We start from the raw sequence: 22903 nt of genomic DNA on the forward strand, positions 1-22903 counted from the left end.
CCTGCCCGGCCGCAGCCCACCGCAGCATCTCAGCCGCCGGCCGGCTGGAGAAGGGCTGGCGCCTGCCGCTCCGCCGCCGTTTTGCGCTGCTCTCCGGGCTGGGCAGCGCCTGAAGTCTCTGCCGGCATCGCTGGGGCGCGGCTGTGCGGTGATGGGCGGGTGAAGCACTGAAGAAGCGGAGAAAAGCCTCCTCCGACACCCGGTGCGGGGCTGGACGTGCCACGGTGCGGGGGAGGCGAAGTGGCTCAGCTGGGGCGGGGGCGCAGCACCAGCGAAGGGGGGTGCCGCTGTGCCTGGACCTGGGGGTCTGCAGCGGCAAGCAGAGGTCTGTAACCCTGAGAAGGGAGGTGGGAGGCAGGTCTCGTTTATTAGCAGTGATAAGTGACCCTTTTCCTTTCCTTCTTGGGGAACGGGTAACAGCATTTTCACTGGTCACTCCAGGATTATTGTTCCTGGGAAGGGACAAAATACAACACTCCCAGAGCTGGAACTGTAATCATACAAAGGATGTAACAAAAGAGAAGCACAATTCATAAGAAAAGCTGAGTTTGTGACTGTGGTCTGATTTGTGTCAAGTCTTGTGTGTGTCCAGGCAGACAGGAACAGGCAGGTAGGATGGAGGGAGCAGGGGCATGTGCTATGTTCCTGGCCAGATCGCCAAGCTGTGCCTGATTTTTTCCCTCCTCCTGTTACAGCACTTATGGTAGAGCTGATGCAGCCTTGTCACAGAGTCTCTTCTCAGTAAAGAAGCACACGTGGTGCCGAGGACAGAGTGAGGCTCAGCAGGGGAGAGTGAGTGCTGCGGCAGGCTCAGTGGGGCTAAACAAGTCCAACACTTGGTGACATGGGCACTGGGACTGTGGATGTGCAGTGGGGGAACACTGCAGGGAATGCAGACAGGAAGGCTGCAGTTGATGGGAAGGCTTTGGAGAAGCTGCCATGGAGGCAGAGCTGAGGGTGGGTGGGCAAGACAGCTCTTGGGAGCGCCTTCTGGGGATGGAGTCTGTAGAGCTATAATGGGGGTAAGCAAGGCAGGAGCCTGACAGGAGAGAGGCGTGTGGAGGTAGGTGGGAAGGGTAAGCCTGACAGGATGGCTCTGGCCTTCCTTTGCTCCTCTTTGCCATCCATGGCACCCATTTGGCTTCATCTGTCTTGCCTATGGGCGTTCTGACTTCCAAGCTCTTACTCACCTTATTCCTACTGCTTGAAATGCACGATACATCCATCATTGTGCCATTACAACAGTCACCTCATGAGCACCAGCTGAAATCAGCAATCCCTTCTGCATGTATCAGATGTCTTGCCATGCTCTCCATGCATGCAATTACTGTGGTGTGCTTTTGTGCCATAGTTTTCTTGCCAGCTGTCTTGGCTCTGGTTGCCTCAGGTTGCTAGGCTGTCTTTGCATGGGGGCCCATGCTTTCTGTGGCCTTCAGTGTGCCCCGAAGCCCTCTTGTGTTCCTTTCAAAGCAACCCACACCTTGCACAGATCAAGTGTGCTCTGTTGTGTAGAGTGGTGCACTGTGGCATTCCAGGTTTGTAGACTCTTCTGTCCATCATTCTTCCCCCCGGTCACCTTTGTTTTGCTGGCTGGTCTCTAAGGCAGCACACTATAACGCTTTCCTACCTGCCTGTACTGATGTCTCTACTGTGCTCATCTAGGCTGAAGTTTTTCTGTCTCTTGATGACTGCCCTCTCAGCTCTGCTGGCCTTTCTCTGGTGGGAAGTACTTGCTGACCTGTCTTGCCTGGCTGTCTGGGCTCATGTTTTGCCACCTGCATCGTGATCTTCATGGCCTAGGTCTTTTGGGTTAGCCATCTTGCTAACGATTTTCTTATGAGCAGCACTCTCTGCCCCTCCTTCCTTCTTTTATCTGCTGCAGGACACCTGTGCTACACTGTTGTGTTTTTTCTGGCTGCTGTTCTTTTCTGTGCTTATTGTGGTTCTTCTCATGGCCTATCCTTCAATCTAGCACAGAGTTTCTTCAGGAGTGTTCTTATACTGCTCTGTGATTTTTGTTGCTGCTTTGTCTTCTTCCTGGCCTGGGGTTGTCTTGCCTATAGATTTCCAGCTGTGGAAGCAAATAATGCTCATCAACAGTGTATGGAGGAAAGAGGAAATAATGGGAGGGCACAAAGCGGATGTAAGGAGCAGGGGCAGAGGCATAAGAAGTTGCAGGGTAGGGTCGCTGTCAGGGAAGGCATCAACATGTTATTTTCGTTCAGACAGCATGTTGCATGGTACTGGTGGCTGTCATTCATGGACAAGGAGATAAATGCCTGGCCCTGTCTTCACAGGCACCACAACTGATAGTGGCAGAGCAGCTTGGCTGGCAGCCTGGGCTAGTTTCTTCTGGCTGGTGGTGGACAAGTGCCAGGGCAAGAGAGCTCCTCTAAGTTGCCTGGGGCACTTGTGATCCTCATGTCTGCTGATAATAATACCACCACAGAGTACCAGGGAAAGAAGAGGTGGCACTGCACAGCACCATTACCAGGCAGGGCAAGGTCTGTCTGGAGGACCTATTTGATTTTCCCTGGCTTTTCTGCTCACCTTCTAGTCTGAGGTTTCTCCCCAAAGTGTATGGTTGCCTGCTGCAGCTGCAGAGGCAGGTGTAAGCAGACCTACAGGCCCAGACTCAGAGCCTGGCCTACAGCTTCATCAACTGTACTGGGGTGGGTGACGTCAAAAAGGCCATCAGCATCCTCAGCTGCAGACCAAGATCACCAAAGTGCCAGACACCAGTGGGTCCCCTGCAGGGGACAGATACCAGTGTCTCTTGGGGGGTGATCATAGAAGTGGACCCCAGGGGGGTCCTTCAGTGTGTGTGTGTGTGGATGCTGGGGTCCCTGGTGGGGCGTGTGTACCTGTGTGTGCACGTGTGGGAGGTGGTGATGCCTGGGTCCTCAGTGCTGATAGTCCCCCCTCAGTGTCCTATGCCCAGCCTAGCTTGGTCTCCATCCATGATGCCAACCTCTACATGAGTGGCTTCCCCAAGACATGGGGCAGGAAATCGAGCAGCTGTTCTCCCAGTACTGCTATATCACCGCCTCCTGCATCCTCATCAACCAGGACACAGATGCGTCCAGATGGCTGGGTCTCCCCCCCAGGGATGAGGGGCTGCCCAGATGCCTGGGTCCTCAGTAGGGTCTATAGAGGGGGGAACTGTTCCTGGATCCCATGGGTGGGCAGTGGGGTGTCTAGGAGAGGGAGTTCCTCAGATACCTGGGTCCTGCAGGAGGGTCTGTGGAGGGGATTTCCTGGATGCCTGGCTCCTGCGTGTGTGCAGCAGTCTCAGGGTTCTGCTGCCTGGATTCCCTGCACAGAGGTGTCTCAAGGAGGGTAGGCTTCATCTGCATTGACAAGCACATGGAGGCAGAGGAGGCTGTCCAGGAGCTGTGCAGTCAGAAACTGCTGAGTGCCACTGAACCCATCCCTGTCAAGTTTGCCAACAGCCACGGCCAGATTTGGCTCATTTTGTCCCCAGGCTGGTGCCAAGTGGGGACTGTGCCCATCTCTCCTCAGGCCCAGAAGTCCAGGGGAGTGTCTGCTTGCTCTTCTCTTTTTTCCTGTTTTTGGAAGGGGAAGCTTTTTTGGGAGAAAGAACAAACAATAATGAATAATAATAATAATAATAATAATAATGGTAGCACTAATGGTAGCAATGTGAGAGGCCAACACAGTATGTGGTGACTCCCCCAGAGTGACAAGAGACAAACCCATCTAGTTTTACAAGAGAAGAGGGGAAAAAAAAAGAAAGAAAAAAATCCTCTGAAGTCTCCCATAACCACCCCTCTGGACCGAAGCTGTGGGAGGTGGGAATCTGTCATGTGCCCCTCTAGTTGTCTGGAAGCAGGGCCAGAGGTTGTGACCTCAAGTGAGGTCAAAGCCTGTTTTGGCTGGGGGGTTGATGCAGTGAAGTGGCCTGAATCAGAGGCTGCCAGGAAGTCCTGCTGCCTCTGAGCCCCCAGCACCGCCAAACCAGGGGGGTCTTGTCCACACTGCCCTGTCCTCATCCTTCTCCAAATACCCTAAAATGGGTATTTTTTTTCCCCAACCTCCTCAGCTTGCTGGTATGATTTTACTTGGCTGAGTGCCCCATAGCAGCCCCACTGACATCATCATTGTCATTATTACTCTTATTACTATTATTATTTGTCTTCTCAGTCAGAGTATTTTCTTGCTTTTCAGTGATTTTTGGTTCCTATTTATTTCAATTCTTTGTTCATTTTCTCCAGCCCTGGGACCTTCCCCTATCTGCACTCACATCCCACTTTTTGCATTGTGTCATACCTGTTTGCAGCTTTTTGTAGTTTTAACATACTGATAACGTAAATATTCCTCTTCCTCACATGTGCATGTGTCCCAAGATGGGTGAGGGACCCAGGCATCCAGGGCCACCTTGACCCCTCAGGACTTTGGAAGGACCCCCTTCTCCCTGACTTCTGCTCTGCCTGACCTGGTGGTTGGGTCCTCCCAGATGAGCACTAGGTCAGGATGCCTGGACTCCTGGGTTGGGGCAGAGAGGAGGAGCTGGGGGCAGGACACGAAGGACCATGCAGGTGAGAACCAACTGCCCTGGATGCTTGAGGTGGGCAGTGACTGGAGAGGAGTGGCAGGCGCAGGGCAAGATGCTGAGGAGGGGTGCGTCTTTCTCCCTGTCCTCTGTAGAGGCAAAAAACATTAAAGCTGTCCTGGAGCAATACTTGCCATTTTCCACATTTGCCATTTAGGTTATGAAACCACACAACTTGCCGAGAACAGTTGTGCTCACGTGGTGTTGCAGGTTAGGACTGCTTGGGCAGGGATTCCCAAAGTTGCATGCCATGCCCACAGGACAGCTGTCTGCAGAACAAAATTCAAGGACACTGTACTTCTCAGAGGTAAGACTTGCAATTTGTTCCCCTCAAGACCCATCCATTTGCTTCTGGGCTTCTCACAATCTTTTTATTTGCTGTCTTGTTCCCTCAGAAGCCCATTTCCTTCTAACTGCCATGATTATTCTGCTTGCCTTTTCGTTACTGCAGGCTCTTTGGTAGTATCAAGATACTCATTTGTCCTTTTGCACCATTAAATCCTCTCAAAACTTCTCCACTTGCTTTTGGCACATCCCAGTGGTCTTGTTTTTGACCCCCTCAAGACCCCTTTGTTTGCCCTCAATCTCTTCAGAACTCTGACTTTCATCTACTCTTCTTCAGGACAGCTGGGCTTGTCTTTTGGAGCACCTGAGAGCCCCATGTTTACATTCATTGCACCCTCAGATCCATGCCGCCCAGCATTCTTGTTGCTTGGGGACCTACCTATTTGTGAATCTTGCACCCCAGAGACCTCTGCTTGCCTTCTCATGATCCAGAGCCCTGCATATGCCCTCTAGTCCCTGCAGAACCTCTGTTGGTCAGCGTGCCCCACAGCCATCCTTTTGTCTCTGCACTGCAGGCACTGCTATAAGCTGCCTGAACCCCTTCATACCCTTCACGTGCCCTCCATACCCTCAATTTTCCTTCCAGGCACCAGAATCAACCTGTGTGACAAGTAGCCTTGTCAAAACCACTGGCCTTCAAAGGGGCTTCTCTGACCTGCATAGTCCTCTTAGGAGAAGGACTTCAGCATTGCTCTGCACGGGTTCATTTGTCTCTCTTAACACTCCTCCTGAGGTGTTCTGCCATTTATTTTTGTTTGAGCTTAAGTGTTACTTAAAGTGCTTGGTATGGTTTCTGTTGCTGCTACCTTCCCCCCAGCCTCCATCCTGGCATTTTTAGGGACTTATTTCTGTTAAGGGAGCCAGATGGAAAAAACTAGGAGTCTGGGTGACATAGAACTATTGCTGCTGATCTACGGTATTCACTTTGCAACTAGAGATATTTTAGAGAAAGGTTCTTACCGGATTTAATTCTGCTTTGTCATTCAGTCCTATCCAGAATGTAGTACTGCACAAGTTCAGCAACCTATGTGAATGTGTCTAGCATCACGTGTGGCAGCAAGCACTTGTCAGGTTGGGCAGACAGCTGAACGGATGCGGTGTCAGCTGTGGTTTTTGAGTGTGCCTAGCCTTGTATGTGTGGTTTTGTTTTTCCTTGCAGGTAAGAGTTGAAATAGCATTTTCCTTATTTAACGCCCCCCACCCCTCAACAATAAAACCCAGCCAGTGTTTGTTTGGTTTTTTAAATTTTTTCTTTCAGCTGTTGTTTTTTCCCTGCCCTGCCATATATAGTGTAGTGAATGATCATGGGGAGATGATTGTGGGTCTGACTGTTGAAGGGTGTGTGGAATTGAAGCAGATGGTCAGAGCAGAGGAGGATTGGGCCATGAAGCAGGTGAGTGTAACTGGTTTGTGTGAGTGTGGAATTCTAAATTCTTTTGAGAGGCTTTATAGTTTTTGGTGTCACTTGATGGGTGGAGTGTTATTCCTGTGTGCAGGTTTGGAAGGTGAGGGCCCACCACAATGTGCAGAGCTCCCTCGTTTTCCACGAGGAATCCAAATCATGGATATGATGTTGCTGTGAAGAGATAGTTGTGGAGATGCTCAGGACAGCTGTGTGTCTCAGAATAAAATCCTTTGTGCTGTGTGCGTGCATGTGCGTTCCTCCTTTGAAATAAAGGTGAGCTGACACGGTGTTTCAGTGTTATGTATCATACCTGGTGTGATATGTCTGTCCTTGCCACAGATAGTGTTCATTTCCGCCGTGTCGCCACAGCATCAGCAGCATTGTGGGTTTTGTTGGACACGCTGTTGGCAAAGCCAGTGGTTGACAGGGCTGTAGGTGTTCGGGCAGCACTGTGTCAGCTGAAGGCTCCTGAGGCATAGCAGCAATGGCCGGGTGCAGCAGGTGGTGGTGGCACAGCCACGCAGCCAGCGGGTTGCTGTTGTGCAGCTGTTGCATGTGTATTCGTCCCCCTAGGAATTTGCAGTTCCCAGAAAAAAGGGGTAGCAGAGCTGGAGGCAAGCAGGTGATGTTTAAAGGCTGCGGTGCTTGCTCAGAGGGGTTGTTCTCTGTGGAGCTTCAAACTTTGGAGCTGAAGTGCCAAACTGTCAAGTTGCCCGAGCTGGACTATAGCATTTGTCCACTCTCTGGATGTGTCGAGGCGTTCCAGTTGTCCTTCCTGGAAATGTCAATGTCCTTGGTTTCTATTATTTTGACTACTTATTTACTTTAAAACATTTAGAATAAAAAATTAAATAACAGTAAACAGAATAGTCTTTGGGAGTAAATAACGCCTATGATCTACTCTAGCTATTAAAACTTTGCAGACAGCAATTATTCCTAATTTGTATAATAAAATTACAAAAATACAGAATATAAATGATAGAGCATGATCAGAAGTAATACCTTTAGAGAAAAAACTCTGGTTAACATTTAGAAAAAAAATGTGTGCCAGTTAATCCACTTAGTAAAGCAACAATTACAATGTTAAGAGTGTAAATAAATAAAAGTAGTATTATTTAGGAGTCAGTAATGGCTAAATTTAATTGCAGCTATTAATGAACCAGGCAGTAATTAGTCCCAATCTGTATTAATTAAAACAATTAATAATTTAGAAATCCTTTTAAAGTGACAAAGATAGAAAACTAATTGCAAGTCATTAATAGCTGAATTTAAACATCGCAGTGACTAAAGAAATTGCAGACATTAATGACTCCAACTGGAACCAAAATAATAAAGTTTTAGATTTAAAAAAAATAGAATTGGAAACTAATTGGGAGTCTTGAATGCTCAAATTATAACACAGCCATACGTAAGTTTGGAGGTAATGACAACTCCTACTTAGAACCAAACACAGTAATCAAAGCTTTAGATTTTTAAATAAGGAGAAATATAAATGAATCATTAATAATGCTTAAATGTAGATATAAAAAAAATTCCCAAGTGGTAATGATTCCCCACCAGAACTAACATAAAATTAAAAGATTTAATGTAAAAGTAAAATTAGAAAACTAACAGTAAGTCATGACTGCGTAAATTTAAACAGACTTTTTTTTTGGGGGACACTAGTCATTTGTACTAATTACTTCCAAGTAGAGCTAAAATAAAAATAATGCAAATTGAATATGATTAATGAAAAGTTTAAATTCAATTTTAAAAACATTTAGAGCACTAACTGGGCATCGTTAATGCCTATTATTTAATTAATAACAGCAATGTTAAATTTATGCATTAATGATACCCAAGCAGTATTATCATAATAAAATTTTCCAGGTATGAAGTAGAAATAGAATACTAACTGGGAGTTTATTGTAATAATCTCTTATTGTAATTATGGTAATTAAAAATGTACTTTAATTAGGTTTCCAATTCATAACCTGAAATAATGATTTAGAGTGGTAATTAACATTTCCTTTGGTGTCAGTTTGGTTTTAGCGCTCCTTTTCCGTTTTTCCTGCTGCAGGAGTAAATGGAGCAGTCTTTGCATTCACTGGGTTTTCTAATGGTAAACTAATTAATTAAGCCATTTGAATAATATCTAATTCAAGAATAAGATAAAATACACGGAATGAATTAATTGCACCCAAGGAGCATTCCATTTAAGTGCTGCACCAGCGATAAGACTTGGGACCCCTTTTGTATTTTTTTTTCTAACTAGTCATGCATTTGTGCACCCGTACCTGCCGTTCTAATTTGGGGTAACTACTGATCAGAATAATCATGAGAACAGACTGTCGTAACCTATAATTAGCAATAAATTAAATAGCAATTATTAAAGATGCAAATAACGCGACTACCCAAACGACGGCGTCGTCGTGTAGTGTCGCGTCCCGTCCCGTCCCCGGTCACGCCTCACATTAACACCCCCTCGCACCCACCGAGCAGCAGCGGCAGGCAGTGACATGCCGCACGGAGGAGGAGGCCCGGGAGGCCGAGGAGGCCCGGGAGGCCCGCGTCCGCCGCACCAACAGGTACCGCCGCGCTCCCCGTCCAGGAGCTCCCGTTTCTGGACGCCCCCGGGAGTGCCAGGTACTCCTCCGGAAGTCACTCTCTATGGGCCGGCAGTCCTCCAGGATACCGGAAGGGCCCATCACTCCTCCGGAAGTCGCGCTCTATGGGCCGGCAGTCCTCCAGGATACCGGAAGGGCCCATCACTCCTCCGGAAGTCGCGCTCTATGGGCCGGCAGGCCGCCCGGGGCCCTGGCGTTGCCTAAGTCGTACCCGAGCTACCCACGCTCCTCCAAAACTCGAGGGTGTCTCCCGCGGGGCTTCCCTCGCATCACTCCCCCCCCCCCTCCCCGCGGCGTCCGTGGGCCGCTCACTCGCTCCACACTGCTGCTTTCTCCAGCTGTTGGGCTCCCTGTGAAAGGGTTAAGGCCTGAAGAACAAGGAAGATGTTTTAAATACTTTAGATAACTTAGCTGAGCAAAAGGGGCTCCAGATGGCTGTGAGAGTGTTACCAAAAATTGGGAATCAAACCTCTTAACACCACTGTAGCATTAAGAAGCAGGCGCTCCTTTATTGTAGCACTGGGTGCTCAGTGGCATCTCCACAAACCAAGCACAGCTGTGTAGATTTTACCATTACATTTATACACAAAATTGCAAGGTCATACGCTCCCAATTACAATGATTGGTTAGTAATTTGCATAGAATTGTAATATTCGCTGTGTCATCCTTTTCTGTTACTACGCTTGTGCAGGGGAAGGGTCTTCACCTGGGCAAGGGTCTTCTTGACCTGTGGGTGTGATTTTTTTAGTATTATAATGAAGGCAGCTCACTTCAAGGCACCTTAAAATTTAGTTTTGTTGCCAAGTTGGAAGGCTGGATATCGGCCTTGCCAATCTGTTCGATAACACATCCTATGCACAATAGAACCTGGGTGTTCTGGTTATGGTCTAGAGAGTAAAGACTAAGGGTATTATGGTCTATATCACAGGGACTTCAAGCAACAGTCTTGGATAACTAGCAGCACAGCGATTCATATGTCCTTAGTTAATAAGTGCTAACATATTTCTATCATGAAGGTTAACTCCTTGGAATCAAAATGTACTTATAACTAACTGTTCCATAAACATAAAATATAAAAAGATTCAGTAAGATCTTAAGATAATCTGCAACAAGAGGAGGAGGTGCCTGGATAACAGGTGTGCAGGTCCATAGTTATGAGAGAATGGCAACAGCCTGGGAGGACATGGTCTGCAGAACTGAGATTGCGTAGAAGTCAGTCAGTCAGGGGATGCGGTGAATACGACTACAAACCTTCATCTGAAGACCCCGATGACCACCCAAAGACCACCAGGGAAGATGACTGCATGCGGATCAGGCATTTAAATCTCATGTTTATGTAACTGAGTTATTGGAAATCTTATGGATATGTATAACTTTACGGTATATAGTCTCTGAAAGCTTGCCAGATTGTTGGAGCACTTATGGTGGAGCTATCCCCAGCGCTGCAATAAAGGATGCCTTGCTTAATAACAGCCTGCTGTTACTGAGCTTTATTATGTGGGACTGCTAACCCAGCTGCACCTAGCTTCTCGCTTTGGTGAGGGAAGTTAGAAAGCAAGGGAGTTTGGATTCTGCCGATCTTTGTATCACCTGTCACAATCCTTCTCTGCGGTCCCGTTCCCTACCTCATGCCCTCTTGCTACACCTCCCTGCCCAGCCGACTGCCATTTCCCTTCTCTCTTCCAGTGCCCTGCACTCTGCTTCTCAGTTTTGGCAGCCTCCACCTCTGCCCAGCAGCCCATCACTCCAGGAGCTGACTGGCCAACTGTCTGTTCCCCACCGGACTGGTGAGTGTGGCTCCAGGAGCAACTGCCAAGATATCCTGGGGCAAGGGGAGTGTTGGAGCCCCCGAGCCCCCAAGCATGCTTGCTCCCAGGACTCGGAGCATAACTGAATAACCACTTGCTGTTTCCTTTGCCCTTCTGACTGTGTTTGCACTCACATACACCAGGCAAGGGGCTGTGAAGGAGCCCAAGGGAGGAGATGAAGTGCTGTGGGGGTTGGGCAATAGCCTCCTGTTGTTGCTGGTCTGCAGCTGTGGGCCAGGGCTGGGGGAGCCCCAGGTGCAGGCAGTGAGGCAACAGACACCCCCTGTAAGGGGTGGCTGCTGTTGGAGGGTCTGGTGCTGTCCTGCCCTGGATGGCCATGGAGGGGCCCGTGTGAGGAGTGGAGCAGTCACTGAGCACTGCTGGGCTGCGGCTGCACTGAGGAAGGTGAGCGGGGAACCAAATGATCAACTGGCAGGTCCTGGGGAACGCCCCGAGGAGGGTGGCAGTGCTGGTGGGGTCTGAGAGGCACAGAGCGGTGGGGGTGCCACGCCATGCTGTGTCAGAGCCAGCAGTGAGGGCTGCCAGGAGCTTGGCAGTGGGGACAAAGGGGAGCTGTGCTGTGTTGGAACCGGTGGTGAGGGCTGCCAGGAGACAGGCGATGGGGAAGCAGGAGGGGAGCTGCCCAGAGCCGCAGTGGTGGATGCCGTTGACTGCACCTGCCTTGGGCTCGTGTGGATTGTCTTTGCCTGGCCTTGCTCTCCTTGTAGTGTGGGCACAAGAAGGGGCAGGTGGAGCACTTACTGGCTGTGGACAGGAGCTGCTTTGGCTGAAGCTGGACAGGCCAGAGAAAGCTGGAGAAGGATCACATCTTCAAGAAAGGCAGGAAGGAGGATCCAGGAACTACAGGCCTGTCAGCCTCACCTCAGCCCAGGGAAGGTTATAGAACAGATCATCCTGAGTGCCATCATGCGGCATGTGCAGAACAACTGGGGGATTAGACCCAGACAGTGTGGGAAAGGCAGGTCCTGCTTGATGAATCTGATCTTCTATGACAAGATGACCTGTCTAGTGGATGAAGGAAAGGCTGTGGGTGTTGCCTGCCTGGACCTTAGTAAAGCCTTTGACACAGTCTCCCACAGTATTCTCCTGGAGAAACTGGGTGCTCATGGCTTGGATGAGTGTGCTCTGCACTGGGTTAAAAGCTGGCTGGGCAGCTGAGCCCAAAGAGTGGTATTAGAAGAAAGAAACTTGTAACTAATCCTGTGTATGATGAATGAATATGCAATGTACTATGAAGTATAAAAAGTGGACAGATGAAGGGAGAAATTAGGGAAGACTCCATCAGAACTTCTGGGATCCGTTGATGGGCTGAACCTGTCTTCTTCCCCATAGGGACACCTATCGGGTAAGAACTTTGTTTTATGCATGCTAAATAACTAACTCACGCTAGCTGTTATTAGCAATTATAATTTAGTTGTATGTATTTTAGTTGTATATAATTCAAAGCTTGTTTTTGCAGACAGGTCCTATCACTGGTAATCATGAACCTTAATTTGTCACGATTTCCTATTAATAAAGAGTGTTATTCCGTGAACTGTTGATGTGAGTCCTTTGTGGGCGCTGGCAGTTGCCAGCAGCGGGTAACACAAAGCAGGAAGACCTGCTGAGGGGTCCCCTTAATGCTGCTACAGTCGAATTACCCTTCAATCCAGTGGGACTTTTCAGTGAAGGGTCCCTGTATTGGGATGCTGACAGACTAGTCAGGAACAAGGGTCTCTGCTTTCCTGGGGTGCTAACAGACAAACACCTTGGGTTGAGAGGATTGCGTACCGCTCCCCCACCCCCCCCTTCATGTGACAACATGGCACACACCTTGGGAGAAGCAGGGAACGAGGTCTGAAAGAAGCCCACACTTTCCTTGGTAGAGTAGTGGAGCATCAAAGGATGGAACACATGAGGGCACTTCAGCAAAGGAGTTATGAGTCTAGTTAACAGAAGACAGTTCCTCCACCCTGGGATGCCTGACCAAAAATGTGTATGTGGGTGAGAGTGGAGGGAGAGGCTGCGTTAGGACGGATGCCTAGGAAGAGGTATTTCAGCACTGGTGGGCAGACACGGAAGATCAGGTGCTCACGCAGGTACAACATGCAGTACTGACAACTGGGAACACTACTCAAGCCAGTACCATAGGAGCTAGAAGACAACACTTGATGAAAAAGATCTGAAGTGTTTCCAACTCACCATCTTGACACTCCAAACAAGCCACAGCTCAGGAAATCAGAATTAAGACGCAAGGCTGAATGTACCTGCTAGCCCCTCTGGCAAATTCAGTTGTCTGAGAGGTCCCAGACATCTTGTTGTTGAGACAGGTGTTGGAAAATCCAGATCTGATGGTACTGACTTCACATCCCTACACACGCCCTGTTCCCAGAACTCTCCTCTCACATCAGGACTGGCAGTGTTATCCCACGTACCAGCTTCAAGCAAGCAAGAGGCATTTGCTCATACTCTACAGTGACCAAAGGTTCTGAAGACACACAGACTGAAAAGTCAGGACAGCATTACTGTTAGATTGCAACACTACCAGAATCGTTCCCGGTTTGTACTGAAGTACAACAGTAAGTCATAACACATAAAAAAATGTAGAGAAGAGGTTTATGTAGCCAAGGACCACTTACTCCAACTTGTAACTGATCAATCACCTGAAATCTATGAATCGGGTATGCATTAACATGCACAAAGCAAACGTAGTAAAACGCAAGTTTAGGCTTAAGGGTCAAGTCAGTGGAGCCTTCCCTGGAGAGAGGCTCTTTCCTCTAACCAGCTCGTTGCATTGTCAGCCTCCTAGGATTTAAAGATGCAACCAAAGTTCTGCCAGAGCAGCTGCTTGATTTCTAGTAGGAAAAGCCTGTTCGCTCAGCTGCTTTGCTCCTGAAATGCATCAATGAGTCCTTGTCCCAATTTCAGAGGGACTTGCCTCGCAAAAGTACCGAGTATAATATATATATACACACACACAGAGGAGCTTGTCTGATCTGCCAGTGTAATAGATTTGTGTCCTATAAACTCTTCAAGAGTTTGTGGTGTTTAAAACGCTGTGAATTCAGCCGTCCCTTGTCCCCATGAATATCATAGCAGGCATACGGTGATGGAAAGGCTGTGAGAGCATCCATCCAAGAATGGCAGAATAGCATCTTGCCGTGTCTCTCGGCTTCTGGAGTCACACGATTGGCAGCTTGGAAGCCCCGCCCCTAGGCGTCAAGCCTATTCTGCACATGCGCTGCCCTTGGTTTGCCAGAAAGGCTTCTGCGCAGGCGTCAAAGCGGATTGCGTCCTATGCATGCGCCGCCGGGAACCCCGCCCCTTTGGCGTCAAGCCGAGTCTGCCATGCGCTGCCCGTAGTTTGCCAGAAAAGCGTCTGCGCATGCGCATATATTACCGGAAGCCCCGCCCCTAGGCTTCAAGCCGGGTCTGCGCATGCGCTGCCCTTAGTTTGCATGAGGCGGTGCTGCCGCCTGGTGAAAAAAATTGGGTACTGCAGCCAATCTATCTAACAGACTGCACAGTTTATTATAGGAATGGAATCAATAAGGGAACTCTTCCCACGGCCCGTTAGGAAGTTGCCTGGCTTCACATCTCGGTGGATGAATTTCTTAGAGTGAACGTATTCAATTCAACTAGTCTAGATAGAGAAGAAAAAAAAAAAAATCACTCGAGAGACTAGGCATACACTTTTTTTCCTTATAAAAACACTAGCAACATTGTCTTAACAATAAAAGAGGTAATGAAACTTTTTATTGTAAAATGTAAGGGTATTAAAGAGAACATAATTCGATAGACAATACATAAACCTCTCCAGCTCTTTCCCCGTGTCTATTTGACATTTGTTTCCAAAAACTTTCTCGGGCGAACGTCTTGTCTTTGAGCAGTGCAACAGATGGTTTGCAAACAGCGCAATCTGCTTTTTAAAAATCAATTCAGACTTTGTAATCACTTTAGATGGGGCACTTTGTATTTAAGAGAAACAAAAGCAATTTTGAGTCTTTCCTTTAATGATACGGGCCTATTCACCTCTAAATTACAGAAACAACATATTTGGTTCTGATCTCTCGAGGTATCTTAATATTCCAACATACTGCGCCGTCAAGATCAACAAAGCAGTTTCCTACCATTTGGCCAGCGAGCAACAGGACTGTCTCGAGACTAAGTTTCCTCGAACAAAAACTGAAGACATCTTCAAGACTCAGTCCAAATGGCTCCATCACCGTTAAATCGTAGTCCCCTTCAGCTCCACACCACTTCATTGTGGGAATGCCCACTAGAAAAAAAGAAACAGTTTATTCAGTGTAACAATTTGATTGATATACAAATCTTCAAGGCTCCCAAGATGAATTCTAAGAGGGTCAGGACTCTGAATGTTTGTACTCGCAGTGATCTTATGTACTCAAGATCTTATGCAACCCTCAGCCAAGGAAAAGGTGAAAAACTCACCATTGCCGAACATTTCCCCATCTGTAAGCTGCCCATCCTTAGCATGAAGGACTCCAAATTTAAAATTCACAGGTCCCGGAGAAATAAAACCAAATATTATAGGATAAACAGACAATCAAAAGACCTAAAGTAATGTTTCCTCTAAGGACTTTTATATACATCTTTTGTATACGTCCTACACACGGGAATATACACTTCATACCAGCTCCATTACATGCTCAAGTAGCAGATACCTAATACTTTACTTTTGATCACAGATTACGATTTTTTATGATATTACGAAGTTGGTCATCTATTAATATGATATATTATTATGCCGGTGCTTAAAATGATTTTTGATCTCAGATGTTGCACAGAAACACCACATTTTTTTACTGCAATAAGCAATTGATATCTAAGTCCTTATACATCACCAAGTGAGTGCTAGGAGTGAAAAGTTTACATTTACCTCTTGGTCTTCAAGAGCCAATAAATCCTGTAAACAAAACAATATCTTTAGCACACCGGTACTGAAGATAGCACAAACTCCCCTGTAATGTACTCGCGTATTTGTTTAATTTCAAAGTAGCCAGTTCAACTGATAAAGACAGCTGATTTTGTAACTGTAACCCTACTCCTCATTATTATCCTGCCACCGAAAGAAACAAACCTCTAGCATTTATACGTAACGACTTATTTTTTCCAGAAAAGAATAAAAAGCCACAACCAAACAAAAAAAAAAAGTCGTCACCTCCTACCTTCTGTATCCCAGGATGAAAGGTTTCCTTCGGGCTCTTCCCAAATTTGTCATGGCTAACAGCACTGAAATGCAAATGAAATACTGCTTTATAGGAGAGCAAGTATACATTTCAACATTAAACCGCTCACTGGCTGTAGTTAGAATCGATTTCAAAAAGAATTGTTCAAAGAGCCTTGCTTATGTGGAATTTTTCGTGGAAGAGCCATTTATTTCCCACACTACTAACCGCTGAGACTTCCTAAACTTCCTTTGGATTTTAAAAACAGAGATAACTAGGACCCTGCACAGAGATCAGTTTTAAGTGTGCTGTATTTACTTATAAAGCACAGAACTTTATTCCATCATCCTTCACTTCGGCTTTATACATAATTGTTGTGAGCCTTTTAGGAAGACTCAACCTATTCTATTTCATAAGCTTCTTTTCTATCTCTTTGAAAATATTTCAAGGCGTGTCAAATGAAAAACGAGCTGTTCAGCATCAAGTTCACACCCCAAAGATCCACAAGCAAGATCAACTGCCTCAATCAACAGAAAGACCTAATTTATAGCATTTCTTCCCAACTCGTGTTTCTACATGACTATTATTTTTGCCCATTTTTTTCCCTAGCATTAATTTCTGGAGCTGCGCAGCATGCCATGGAGTGCCAAATGCAGTCTGTCTGAGGCACACTGAGCTGACAGGGAGGTCACATCTGATGCAGCTTTCCATCATTGCTTATGCTAGGCCACCGTGTGGACAGGATTTCCTGTAGTTCCCTTTGAAAGCAATTAAAATGCTAAAATTAATTTACAAAAAAGCAGGTTTGTCATGTAACTGAAATTCTTTGATATAGTTGGTACCTAGACTCACGCTGGCTGTGAACAGGGTGAAATGGCGAAGGACTATCAGCCAGGCCCAAGGGAAGGCTCAAAGGCTGTAAAAGCTAAAGAATAGTCAGGGAAGGGATTTTAGTCCAAGCCCAAGCAGTCAAAAGGAGATGACATTAGTCCTGCTGCCTGCAGGTGTGTGGGAAAATCACCTTGAGGTTGGGGGAATTTGAGAAAATTGCGTCCTAACAGAAGCATAGCATTACGGAAAGCTTTTTTAGGGTAGAATACAGCTATGGCCTTCAGGATGGTTGACACGCACACAGTCTGTATCACCACAGTTCCCTAAGCAGCAGCTCAGCGCACGCGGATAGCGCTGACGGAGGACGTGCTTAAGGCAAAAAGCCAAAAGCAAACCCCTCAAAGCCCAGAACCATTCTCAGGAACACAGGAGTTAAGCCTAAAATTGGTTGAAAGCTGCCTCCTACCTCTTCCCCCGCCACCTTTCCCCCTTCAACATCAGCATACTGGTGAAGAGGAACTTGCACTTGTCATGAGATCCAAGTGCTCGGTGGGCAAGGGGCACACACTCGCACCAGAAGGTTACAAGGGAACACGAGAGCCCAAACCCTGCAGTCTCCCAAACATCACATCCTACTCACTCACCATACAGGAATTGAGTTCCAGCAGCTCTTTCTTGGCCTGTGGGTCTCCTTCAATTCTGATCAGGTTGCTCTTCTCATTGTTTGGGGGAACACGCACAGACACCTGGTTGGTTCTGTAGGGGTCCTTAATCCTGTTAACTTCAAGGCAAGGACTGTGGTGACGCAGTCTGCTAGGCAAAGACTTGCAAGCAAGGCACCTTGATTATCACTGCTCAGAGGCTGTTGAAGAAGTAAACCCACCTCTGAGAAGGGCTCAGTGGGGTAGGGTTGAGACAGGGGAAATTGCCTCTTCACCACGGAGTTCAGTGAGAGCAGACCTGTGCCACACGAGAGCCTGTACAAGTAAATACCGTGGCATCTACAGAGCCAATTGTTCCCTTGTCAAAGCGAGGCGTGTTTCTTCCCCAAACAGTATCACACTTAGAGCAGAAGGCAATCATTCATTTCTACCCCAAACTCTTTGTTGGGGAGATGTTGCAGCACAATCAAACTAGTAGACCACAACAAGACCTTACCATTGGCCATATTCTACTATCAGTGCTGTATCACCTTCCTCCAGAGGTCAGACCACACTGCTCCTCCTACATCTGACACCATCTCCCACAAGCCACAGGGCTATTTAACCCCTTAGCGGGAACCAGCTACACCTGCACATTGTCCATGTCAATCAACCCACTGCCTCTGAGGCAAGGCCACAGCTGCACGTTATCAATGCTAATCAGCCCACCGCCTTCATTCCTCTACAGGGAGAAGCTCACCAAGCAGATTTCCACCACCCACAACTGGCTGCTAAAATGTCATTCACACAAAGCAACGCTTAAAAAAACAAACCAACCAACAAGTTTCCTTCAGGACATGTCAAAGTAATTCCACTACTGTTCAGGCTCCCAAGGTACTTTCACACGTTAAAGCCATTGCAAGGCCTCACAGCCTATTTCTCTCCTTGTACCACCACCACTCCAGAAAAGCAGAGAAAATGTGATGGAGACAGCACACTGGGTGAGCTGCCAATTTGGGAATGGGGCAGGGGGTGGGTGGGTCCCCTTGATAGGCCAGCAGGCCTATCAGGGGGCCAGTGGGGGCCCTGCCAGCTCGGGTATGGGGTCGGGGGGGGGGGGGGGGTCTGGTCCCCTTGCTAGGCCAGGAGGCCAGCGTCGAGTCGGGGGGCCTTTGGGGGCTCTGCCGGCTCGGGTACGGGTGGGGGGTCCATTCCCATTGCTAGGCCAGCAGGCTGGTGTCGAGTCAGGGGGCTGGGGGGTCCCTGCCAACTCGGGTACGGGGCGGGGGGCCCAGGAGAGGGGTCGGCCCGCGGCGCCCTGCCTCCCACCCGCCGCCTCCGGGTGCCCGGGCAGCCACTGCAGCCGCCGCTGCTCTGCGCGGGGCTTTGTCTTTCCCCCAGCCGCTGGCCAGGGCCGTGGCAGCGGGCTGGGGCTGCCGGCCGCCGCGGGCCGTAGAGGCTGCCTTGGGGCCTGCGGTAACGCTGTCGCAGGGGGGTGGCTCAGGAGCCTTTTCAGCCCCTGCGAGTGGGCAAGAGAAAGAAAAGAAAGCCGGTGGTGGAATCCCCACCCCTCGCCCCCAACTGCTGATTTCTCTAAAAAGTATTGCAAAGGGCAAGCATTTAACTACCGGGCAGGGTTGGGAGGTGGCAGCTCAGGTGTCTCACTGATCCTGTGTCGTGACAGTCAGCTCCTGGGCCAGAGCAGCCGAGGGGAAGAGGCCTTTTGATTTGCTTCCCAGTGAAATGGGGGTCTTTTGTTTTTCCTTTGTACCTAGGTTCCTCCGGAATTGTACATTGACATATCAAGGGGAGCTAAACTTAAGGTCAGTCTAGATGTTACTTTTCCACGTGTGCCTTGTGCTTGTGAGTCGGACTGCTGACTACGGAGGGATCACTTTTGTACTCGCCGAGGGCCCACAAGGCTCCGTGTACCCGCTGCTTCCGAGTGCTGCGCTGCTGCTTGGGCAACAGCCGGGGAGGAATTGTTGGTCCCTCGTGGTTACGCAGCCAGGCCTGCTGGGTGCTTAAACCAGCACGTCCAATCGGGCAGTATTATTTTTCTAGATTGTAAATGAGCCTGAGGTATAAACCCACTTACGTTTCTGTATGGCGGTGTACTTTGTCAGAGAGTTCAGTCGTACTGACGGAGCTGGCACAGAGTTCCCTTGGGACTCCAGATTTGACTGTCTTGTTGAAAGGCTCGAGGGCCTGCTTTGGAAGTCACTTGACAAGGCACAGTTCAGAACAGCGGGAGCAAGAAGGATAAATGGAGAGCCAAACCTCGAGCTACGTACCAATGCACCACGTGAGATAAGGCAGTTCCTCTGGGGAACACTTGTGCACTCAAACCATTGGTGGGACATCAGTGGAGATAAATTGGGTGAGAGAAGCTTCCCTTCATCTGCTGGGTGCTGGGCCATGGGGAGGGTGACGGCTGAGGACGGTATCTCGTGGTCAGTTGTGTCTCAGGGACTCACATTCCAGCAGGAAGCCAATGGCTGTGACGGGGGCAGTGAGGCCAGTTCTGCCTGCGGAGGGGACAGGCCACCACCAGCAATGTGCCTGGGAAAGGGGCGGTGAGGTCACCTCTGCCTGACACAGCGCGTAGGGCAGCCCCTGACTCATGGCTGGGACACGTGCCGTTAAGCTCCGTCTGCCTGTGTCTCGGGCAGGCCAGCAGAAGGCCCCTGGGTGGCACATGGGCTGTGAGATCCCCTCTGCCTAAGGACCTGGGCTCACTCCACCAAGGGGCTTATTTCTTGCTTGTCACATCGCTGCTGCCTGAGGACATGGCAGCACAGCAGCAGGCACACCGCTTGCTCGTGTCTATGCGAGAAGCTGAAAGGCTCGCAGCCTTGGAAGAGCGCGGTGAGGCCGTGGCATGGTCAGGGGAAAGGCCACAAGGAGGGTGATGGGTCGGGATGCCTGCCTGAAGGGTGGTTTCCCAGGTGGTGGAGCTTTCCTTGGAGGTAGGGAAGAGCAGGAGGGAGAAGCACTGCCACCCAGTGCAGCTGGGAAAGTGGAGACTGGAGGTCAGGAGGAGGAAATGTCACTCAAGGGCTTGTGCTGTGGTGGGAGACGTCATCCAGAAGGAATATGAGATCAGTCCATGTCTGTGTGTTTGAAGAACAGCATGTGAGGGTGGACAGACATCAGTGCATGTGTGGCAAGGGCAGGGTGAGAGCACAGTGGGGAAGCCAGATGGGTGCCTGCAGCTGGCCGGGAAAAAGCAGCAGCTGTGGGACAGTGTAGGACAACGTGAGATGGAAGGCAAAGGGCACAGGCAAGGCTGGAAGTCATCAAGAAAACCCAAGGCTTTGACCCCTTGCATACAGCCATTGTCTCTGCCACCAAGGCCTATGAGAAGACGAGTTGTCCTCTGGCCCTGGGGCCTCATGGCCTCCTTGCGACCACTTGCACTGAATTCTTCTCCCCTTGAGTGATACTACCCAGTGAAAGTTCCCAGCATTGGCCACAGCCTGCCACTCTGAGGCCTGGCACCTGCACTCTGCTGCTCTCCTGCCTCACTGCCCCTGCGAGATGAGACTCCACCATTTCTTTGCTCCTAGAGCCAAGCTGGACAGGGGTGACGCAGGGTTTCAGATCCAGGTGAGCATCACAGCTGTTGGCCCATCTGGCAGTGGTGCTAAAATGCTGATGTAAAGAACCTACAGACACCTAAAGGAACATTGTCACTGTGCTGACTTGTGAAGGTCGGGGTCAGTGGGCTGACCATTGGCCTCCATGAGCCCACCAAGCCTCTCCCTCACTGCCCCTCCTCCTTCTTCACTCACTTGGTGTTTGTAGGGCTGTTCCTGTACCGTTTCTCATGCCTCTCTCTTACAAATGCTGCACACTGTAGCCCGGATCAGCCCATGGCTTTGTGTTTCAAGGAACAGCCGGTGAGAGTGGAGGTACCTCAGCGAAGGTATGGCAGTGTTGGGGTGAGAGCAAGGCAGGGCAGCGAGATGGTGCCTACAGCCTGCAGGGCAACAGGGGCAGGGCTCCAACCATGTAGGACAGCTTGAAATAGAGATGGCAGGCGGCACTGGCAAGGCTGGAACGCACCACCAGAACCCAGGTCTGTGTCCCCTTGGCTATGGCAGCTGTCTCTACCAGTGAAGGTTATGAGAAGACATGTTGGCCCCAAGGCACGGGGGCATCGTTGCCTCCTTGCAGCCCCACGGGCAAGCTGGAAGTTGCTGTGCCATTGCTGTCCTTCACTGGGCATTGGATGTCCACCTTCCATGGTCCCCAGGAAGAGCCCTGAGCCCTGTGTGAGGGACAGCACCGACCTTCCCACAGGCTGCAGGTCATGGCTTGGCCTTTCTGCTTCATCGAAAGCAAGCCAAGGCTTTGCTCAGCAGCAGAGCTGCCTGCACAGCGCCTTTGCCTTCCTGCACTCACAGCCTCCAAGGACGGGCTCTAACAAGGCCACGGGGAGGCTTTCTCAGCCATGGCCCTCAGCGGGGCCCAGTAACGCTCCCAGGGACTGTGGGCTTTGCTCCTGACTTGGTGATCTGTAGAGGTTTCTTCAGTCTCCTCTGAACACCTGAAGTCCACAGCACCACAGACACCCTGGGCTCGTGACGAGGCAGAACACCCTGACCAGCCATGTCTTTTCCATCAGGGACATCTGGTCTTCAGGGTTCCTATGCTTCATGAGATAAGTTTCAGAAGTGTAGTTAAAGAGGAAGGCAGGGAATTTATGTTTGAAATACAAACAGGAGGCTTTCCCAATTGCTCTTGATGCAGAGTGTCCCCTGAGGAGGTGCCGGCAGGTAGGAAAATCAGTCCCTGGAGCTAAACACTGCGTGGACAGCCTTGCTCCTCACCCCTCCAGCCCCACTATTTCTCTCCTTGTCTCCATGGCACTTACATCACTTGACATCAGACTACTCTAACCTGCTCTGCAGATGAAGATTGCAGCAATTACTACCCACTTTCCTTAGAGAACCATGTGTAAATAGGAATAGAAAAGGTTTTTTTTAAAAGGGATGGCTGATGGGGGACAACAAGAACACAAATACAATTTACTAAATATAAAAATACACTTCTCTGCTGTGTTATGGTTAGTTCAAGCAGATCCCCATGAGGTCCATTATCAGTAACTGAAGAGTTGCCTACAGGGATTACTAGAGAGAGTACTGAAAGACAGTCAAATTTTACCTCTGAAGGACAAAGCAGAAACTAGGTAGGTGAGAGGGACAGGTACGTTCAAAGAGGAAGAGGAGGAAGGCATCTGAAGATTAACTTCTTTATCCATAGATGTATGTCAGAAAACCAGGATGTCATCTTATTTGAAACTTCTTGAAATCCATAGAAGGTGTCGACCTTCTGGATCTCATGTGAAATACTTCTATATTTCTAAGTCTCTTGTGAGTCAGTAGAAATCCTTCTACTTTGATCTACATATATGTGACAACTGGTATTAGCAATAGTACAGACTCTGCCTTAAGATGCCAACTTCATATCAGGTGCCATTCTGTTTTGCAGAGCTATAGG

General features: G+C 49.0%; 1 long non-coding RNA gene across 6 annotated transcripts; it reads right to left on the bottom strand.

The window, feature by feature from the left end:
* Positions 1–348: 348 nt before the first annotated feature.
* LOC114011978 (uncharacterized) lies at positions 349–11812 on the bottom strand. Of its 6 annotated transcripts, XR_008745004.1 has the most exons (5): positions 11500–11812; positions 8717–9656; positions 4291–7098; positions 3223–3585; positions 349–2071 (listed from the first exon to the last, which is right to left on the bottom strand). It is a non-coding gene; the product is annotated as an uncharacterized LOC114011978 (long non-coding RNA). The 6 variants fall into 6 exon arrangements; XR_008745003.1 differs by having other exon boundaries at positions 3223–7098; positions 11620–11812; XR_008745006.1 differs by having other exon boundaries at positions 3223–6931; positions 8798–9656.
* Between the last annotated feature and the right edge of the window lie 11091 nt (positions 11813–22903).

This window comes from Falco peregrinus, chromosome 19 (genome assembly GCF_023634155.1).
Source record: "Falco peregrinus isolate bFalPer1 chromosome 19, bFalPer1.pri, whole genome shotgun sequence".
NCBI classification, from domain to species: Eukaryota; Metazoa; Chordata; class Aves; order Falconiformes; family Falconidae; genus Falco; species Falco peregrinus.